The following is a 7652-nucleotide window of genomic DNA, read 5'->3' on the forward strand; positions in this document are numbered from 1 at the left end:
CACCATAGGGGAGGTGAGTGGGCTTTCTGGACCTGAGAGAGGCCCTAGGAGCATGTGCAGTGATCATGGTGCAGAGTGAGTGTGCTGTGGGGGGTCCCTCCCCCGGAGCTTGCTGCTGCCAGTGGGGGGGGGGGTTCTCTCTGGCCCTAGCCCTGGGGCAGCCTGTTTGCACCCCAAGTTTCTTATGCCCTGCCCCACCCCACCCCAGAGCCTGTGCCCCCAGCAGCCCAATCCTGAGCACCCTCCTGCACTGTGAACCCCTCATCCCCAGCCCCACCCCAGTGCCCTCACCTGAGGGGAAAAACACACAACTTAAAATTGGTGGTCAGTTTGGAGTATCATTGTGTTTAGCACAATACTTGATTATTTTACATCCTTTAAAGTATATAACTAGTCGTATACAGGTGTTACGAAGTTGGAATATTCTTAATGTTTTCTCTGAATACTGTATGGGTGCCTTAGTTTCCCCTATGCAGTTCTTAAGGATCTAGATGGTGGGATAAGGGGGTATGATTGTTGTAGAGCCCTAGAGGGCCAGTGTGATGCCGGCTGCACAAAGAATGGCCGAAACCCTGCCTCCGGGCAATTGATGGCCTGGGCCGCTCTCCTGCAAGGTGCCAACTGAAGGTGTTGGAGAACAAAGAGAACAGGTGGCCTCCTAATGCCTGGAAAAGAGAGGAAGGCCAGAGGAGGGAATGTCAGTGCCTGGGCGGACTTCCGGGAAGCGCATGGTGTGGAAGGGGATGCTGGGATGCTCTGGAACCACTCCTTCAAAGCCAGTCAGGACTCTGGGGGATCCTCCTCTCTCTGAGCATACTGTCTCCAGGGCAAGAAGCTTACACCTTCCTGGGTCTGATCTCGGAGCATTCAGCATGCCCTTCCACACCGTGTGCTTCCCGCAGTGAGTCCGCCCAGGCGGGTCCTGGGGCAGCCAGAGGGTCCTGCACTCCAACTCTGCAGTCAGATGTGACTCTCAGCCAGCCGGGAAAACAGAAGGTTTATTAGACGACAGGAACACAGTCTAAAACAGAGCTTGTAGGTACAGAAAACAGGACCCCTCAGTCAGGTCCATGTTGGGGGGGTGGAGAGCCCAGACTCAAGTTCTGGGCCTCTCCCCATTTCCCCAGCCAGCTCCAAACTGACACTCCCTCCTCTGGCCTTTGTGTCTCTTCTGGACAAGGAGGCCACCTGATCTCTTTGTCCCCAACACCTTTAGTTGGCACCTTGCAGGGGAAACTGAGGCACCCACACAGTATTCAGAGAAAACATTAAGAACATTCCCACTTCGTCACAACAGGTGCAACAAAATAGAATACTGTATATTGAAGCAGGCAAGTGCTGCTTCTGACTTTCCACTTTTAATTGACCCTTGTAATCTTGTGGCGCTGACGTGTTGTAGCTTCATTTTATATCGGCTTACAGGGCGGGAGTGGGGGGGCACCACCAAAATTATACAAACCTGCCACCTATGGCTTGGCCCTATTCTGTCTGACTCAGGCAATTCCAGCTCACACGGAGGACGGGACCCCCCTGGTCTCCTGACTCTCTGATTAGCCTGCCCACCCTGTCAATCAGGCTGATCTGGAGCATTGGCCTCTCCCCATTGTTCCTGGGGACTGTCAGTCTCAGGCTCCTGATTTCTCATTGACCCTTCCCCTTTTAGTGCTGGGAGGTAGCCGACCAAAACACCCCCACTGAATGTTAGTAAGGGGGCAACAGTCCCCTTACATGTGCATGAGCCAGCGCTCTTTTCTGGCCAAGCTGGGTGTGCAATAATGGGCTTGAGAGGCTCCCTGCCACTCGTGGGGCAGCGAGAGCCACTTCTTCTTTGTGGCCGACCTGGGGGCATGATTGATGGCTTTGGAGGCAGGGGTTGGGCTGGGTGTGAGTAACTGGGATCCAGGAAGCCCCCACCTGCCCTTCCGAGGGAGGAACACATGGAGGTGCGGTTGGCTGCTGGGAGGTAGAATCCTGTGCCTGTCCCTTGACATCCCAGGGATGGCTACTGGAAACTCAGAAGAAGAAGCGGGGTTCTGGGTGGAAGGAAAAGTAATAATGGTGAGTCCTAGTGGGCTACTTTCTGGCAAGATGGTTTTCCGTTTTAGACTTGGGAGGAACCTGCGAGCTGTGGGTGGAGTTGTTCCAGTGAGAACCACTGCTCTTGTCCTGCAGACCTGGGGGCACCAGTGACAGCTTGGGAGGGGGCAGGTGCTGGCTTGAGTGAATGGGATATAGGAAACCCCAGCCTGCCCCTCCGGGGCCAAGTCCACTGCTTGCCTCCTGCGTTGTGACATCCAGATTTAAATCTTCCTAGCATGTGCTGCGGCTCGTGTACTAAGCCTTCCTGGTTTGGCCTGGTCATTGCCAAAGTAGCTCAGCTGGGAGTGCATTAGATTGAAGATCTGAAAGTTTCTGGTTTGATGCCAGGCTTTAGCACCCCCTTCACCCTGGGCATGTTGTGCTGGGCTTTCTTCTGGGTGTGCAGCTGTGCCTTGAACTCATGAGTTTTCCTAATTTCAGAGGCAACACTTGCAGAGGGTGGTGTGTGGGGTCATGTGCCCCACCTGGGTTAGCTATCGCCTGCTACATCATGTGGTGCTGCCAGGCTCCCTCCCTGCACAGCTGCTGGAGGGGTAAGTGGAGAGGGGCTGCCTTTGCTGCTTCCTCTCCCTGCATTGTTCACACCTGGGAGGGGCTGTTGATCATAAGGGGGTGGGGCTGAACCCTGAAATTGTGCCCTCCCTCTTTCAGGAGACACCAGTTATCTGTGCCTGGTTTCCAGCTCCTCAGCCAGAGGAAAAAGTGGTATTCTGCACCAGAGTTGCCAGGTCTTACTTTCTTTCTCATGAAGGGGAGGAAAAAAGAATCTCTTTTTCAAATCCCTGTCCTACCGTTGACCGAGGTGTGACTTTCTAAGTTCCTGCTACAGTGGAGGATTTAGAGTTAGTGGGGCCCTGTACTCATAAAGTCCATGCAACAATCCCCTTTCATCCCAGCCCTGGTATGTCTCCAGTGGTTGTTGTCCCCTGGTAGCAGGGAAGGAAGTTTCCACCCATCCAGGAGATCCCAGCCTGGACTAAAGTCAGCTTCAGGCTTATCCTCTCTCCCTTCTTGGAATCAAGTTCATGTTTTTACCATGAGTTAAAGCAGCCCAAACCCCCAGAGTCTGGATTAATGTCACAAGTTTGCAATCTCTCCAAGGAAGACATTTTTTTAAACCCCAGATGAGTGGAGTTAAATCGGTTCTCAGCCTGAATCTTTGCTCTTAATCCTGAGGATATTGTCCCACCAAGGGGCCATTTCTCACCTCTCTTTTAAAATGAAGCACAATTTTCTTTGCACAGACACAGGAACAGCAACATCTTTCTTTGAAACTTGTGCTAAGCAGGATGTCAAATTCCATGGAAGCTTCCTCTTCTGCAATGGAGACAATGGACAAGCAGGGGGCCCTGGGCACATCCAGCCCTGGCAGTGAGATGTTCCCTCCCCTCTTTCTTTATGCTGCTGTTGTTATTTCATGGAATGTCTGGGATGGGAAAAAAGCTGAGTTCACTCTAGGTGGAGGTAAAAAAGGACCCTGAAAATCTCAGGGCCACAGGGAAAACCCAACCCCTGCTACCGGGGTCACTGAGGTGCTGGGGATTTGAGCAGGAAAGGGACTGTCTGAATTGTCAAGGTGGGGAATGAATAACAATCTACAACTAGATCCACTTCATTAACCACCGACACAGGCTAATCCTGCTGCAGATAGAAGGGAAACTGGGAGCAATTCTTTGCTGTACAGCCTTGGAAACAGTGACCCAATTGCACCACAGTGAATGTGCTGGGGAAAGCTGGACTTTATAGGCAGGTAGAAATAGTGGATCCTAGAAATACCTGGAGTCCCCCCACCGCTTCTGCCACCAGGGTCAGGTGTTGAGCTGCTCACAGCGCCCCCCCCCACCACCACCATTACCTTCCAGCAGGGGATTGCAGCAACCCCCTCTATCCAATGCAGTATGAGGGCTGATTCTTGTATCTCTGCACCCTGAGTCCAGGGCATGCCAGTCTCTCTCCCCCTCTGCTGTGTAGAATCTGGCCCTGCTGCAAAGTGTCCCCTATCAGCCATCAATCTCCAGGACAGCAGGTTTGGCCCACAGAGCAGGGCTTACACAAGCTGGGGATGTAGCTCAGTGGTAGAGCACATGCTTTGCATGTATGAGGCCCTGGGTTCAATCCCCAGCATCTCCATGCTCTTTTTTTTCCACACTGCAGCTTTGCTCATGCCCATCTCGGATGTGACCCAGCATCTCCCTGCCCGAGTTTCAATCTTGCTCAGTGAGGGGCAAGTGCCAATTGCATGGAAGGTCTGTGGGGGTTTCTTCTCCTAAGTCACATCAGTAAGTTTAAGATTCCCACCCACTGTGCTGCTTGGGACAATGGTAGATGAGAAGGGCGAATCCTCCAGCACTGGAGGGACAGGTCCCATCTGCCCAGACTGAGAGGCAAGGAAACAGAGGGGAGTCAGTGCTCAGAGAGGTCAGTGATTTACACCCAACAGGGGACACTGTCTTTTTGAGGCAAGTACAGCTTGCTTGGGATGGTGCTGACGATGGAGAGAAAAAAGGCTGGAGTCAATGACAAATGAGACCATAGAAGGGGAAGGGGAATGGCAGCTCCACAGAAAGTCCTGGGTGCTCAGATGCCCCAGTTATAGGCACCCTGGACTGTCCTAAAGGGAGAAAATATAAAGCGAGACCCAGCCCCCCTACAGTGATCCCATGAAGAAGAACCTGGTTGGGAGTGGGGTGCAGGTTCCCTCTGGGCAAAGGGGAGCTGAAATCCCGCAGTGTCCTGGAATTTAAGTAATGCAAGCTTCAAACCCTGCACGGGTGGGGGCTGAGGTGCATCAGCAGAAGGTTGGGCTGGAGGAACATTGGTGCTAATCTACATTTCTGCTTGCTTTTTTTTTGGCAGGTTAAATAAATGGAGCCTCTGCTCCGGTCTCTCCCAATGGCCTAACATTGCTTTGCACAACGATAAATCTTGGAACAGGATAGAAATGAAATAGCCGCAGCATATGGCGGCAGAATCTAAGCAATGAAAAGCCTCTGGATTCTTCTGTGTGCATTGACTCCGAACAGGAGCTGTAATTTGACTTGTTTTGCAGCTGCGGCTGGCAAACAAAATATCAGGACTAAGTCATTCCAGTGATTGTAACACTGGCTTTGAGGAGGCTTTGATCTTACTAAAATATAATTAGCATGTTACACTTGTGTTTTTAAAGGTGGCTTCCCCAAGCAATCCCAAGTTGTTCTTCCCACAGCTGGCTGATGGTGGGCAGCAGGAGATCTCCCCAATCTGTGGGGGAATCTCTCTGAGCCCCACTGTTAGTTCTCCAGCCTTTCTCCCCCTAACCACAGCGACCCCTCCCTCCCTTTATGGGATTCAGACTCTCTGTGACAGAGATTGACTGGGGCTCCTCTCTGCATGGCCCCAATGGGGAAGGAAAGAGACCGAGGGGGCAGGAAGTAAGATGGGCAGAAGGAGTCAAACAGAGACTTGCCGTCAAACGGGAGGTCCTGCAGGGAGCTCTGTGCCTCACTGGAGAGCCTGAACAGCAGGAGCCATGATGCCCTTCTCATGAACACTGCTCTGCTCCCCTGGCTCCCAGCCACGCCGCCAGTAAGTGCTGGGGGTTGGTTCCTCCCTCCCCCAAAGCCTGGGAGCCAGGGGTGCGGAGCAGGCTGGGGCTGGGTCACTCCACTTACCATGCGGTGAGTACAGGGTCGGGCTGGCTGCAGTCTTCAGGGAAGCAGGGGCAGGGTGGGGGCAGGAAGAGGCTGGAGAAGCACACAGCTGCGCAGGGCACCAGGAAATGTGGTGCCCCAAATTTCCTGGTGCCCTATGCAGCTGCCTACTTTGCCTATGGGTAAGGCTGGCCCTGGCTGCCCCACCTCTTCCCCATGGCCCCCGCCCCTGCTCCACCCCAGCCCCACCCCCACTCCCCTGAGGAGTGCAGGCAGGGCCAGGCCTGCACTCACCGGCAACGGGAAGTGCAGCGGCCTAGCCCCAGCCACGCTGCCGGTCTGTTCTGGGGGGTGGTTCCCCACATCCCCCAAGCCAGCCCCGCCCCACCCAGCGGAGGCCTGGGGCCAGCCCCCCCACACTTAGGCCTGGTCTGTGTGCGGAGCACTCACTGGCATCTGTCGCCTACAAGTGTCGCACGACTTAAAACCTGGGGCGTGGGGCATGCCGCGGCCTGGGCGCACTAGCTAAACTAAACTTAACTAATCAACTACTAACTACAGGTACCATACACTGAATGAACAAGAGTTGTGGGGATGAGCTGTAGCAAAGCTGGAGCAGAGCAGTTCCAAAGCACCTTCACTTGCGGCAAGAAGGAACTGAGGGTGGGAGGAGCATGCAGCGCCCCTTATACTGCGCTGTGGAGGCGCCACTCCAGAGGTTGCTAGGGGTGCTCCCCTACGAGTACTGCTAGGGGAAAAACTTCCGACACTGGTGCACATGCCGAGCATGCCCACCTATTGTGGAATAGACATGAGCAATCATTCAAAGAAGAAGTTAAGTTTTCCCTTTGGGAAACTATCAGGCTGAAGCAATTGTATTGATTGTGACACTAGAATCAAGGATTATTTAATATTATAAATAAATGAGTGTAAAGCTAAGCTTCCTGTTTTCAAACTGTTTTCCCAACTCAGTTCCCAATTCTCTTCTGGAAAGGCCTCCAGGACGCCTGCCCACCCCAGCAGAGGTGGCAGTGAGAAAGCCCCCCAGTGCTGCTCTTAGTCCCAGGTGGATTGTTCAGTGATGGGGAGAGTTGATTTTTTTGGTGCTGAGAAAGCTGCCAGGCAGGTCTCTGGGCAGCAGATCTCCCTTCCTCTTCAAACACACACCAGGCTCCTTCCCTGCCCAGTCACTTCTGAAGAAGGGTCCTATATGCACTGAGCCTAAGAATTTTCCAAGCATTCTTAGCGCAGTTGGCAGCGCATCAGTCTCATAATCTGAAGGTCCTGAGTTCAAACCTCAGAGAGGGCACCTGTTTTTGCTCCCTGCTTCAGATTTTCTTAAGGAAATCAGAGAAAAGAGACTATAGCAGAGTGGTTTCTAGACACCCTTCCATCCATTTAACACACACACACACACACACACAGACTTTTCTAAGGCATTAACTTTTCCTTCTCCTTTATGACTCCTGAAATACCGATTCCTAGAAGCCCCTTTCCACAGAGCACACAACCGTAGTGCAGAGAGAAAGCTGGGAGCTGCCAGGTTGTTGTGGGCAAGTAGTGAAAGGGATGCACAAAAAATCCAGTTGGGCTGTTGCCCCCCATCCTCACCCCCAAGCAGCTTTGATTCTTGATGACTGTGATGCTGAGATTCCACTGCCTCAACATCCTCGACCCCCACTGGAGGAAGGTTCCGTAGACCCCTGTTCATGTTTCAGACCCCAGCCAGTGCCGCATCCCTGCCCAGCAAGTCACCTTCTGCCCCAGGAGAACCAGCTGGTGGGCTGCATCCACAGGCAGACAGCTTATACCGCTCCCCTCAGAGCAGCAGCCGCAGCTGTTGGCAGCTAATCCCCACCTGAAGCGTGGGGGAAGGAGCTGGGGATCACTTGTTATTTCTTCCATACATCGAGTCTCACTGTG

The 7652-nt window shown here is 53.2% G+C and overlaps 2 non-coding genes across 2 annotated transcripts; both read left to right on the forward strand.

Annotated features, from left to right (window-relative positions):
- Positions 1-4158: 4158 nt before the first annotated feature.
- On the forward strand, positions 4159-4230 carry TRNAA-UGC. Its single transcript has one exon. It is a non-coding gene; the product is annotated as a tRNA-Ala (tRNA).
- Positions 4231-6965: 2735 nt separating this feature from the next.
- On the forward strand, positions 6966-7038 carry TRNAM-CAU. Its single transcript has one exon. It is a non-coding gene; the product is annotated as a tRNA-Met (tRNA).
- The last annotated feature ends 614 nt before the right edge of the window (positions 7039-7652 follow it).

Source organism: Terrapene carolina, unplaced genomic scaffold (genome assembly GCF_002925995.2).
Source record: "Terrapene carolina triunguis isolate 2854851 unplaced genomic scaffold, T_m_triunguis-2.0 Scaffold909, whole genome shotgun sequence".
NCBI lineage: Eukaryota > Metazoa > Chordata > Testudines > Emydidae > Terrapene > Terrapene triunguis.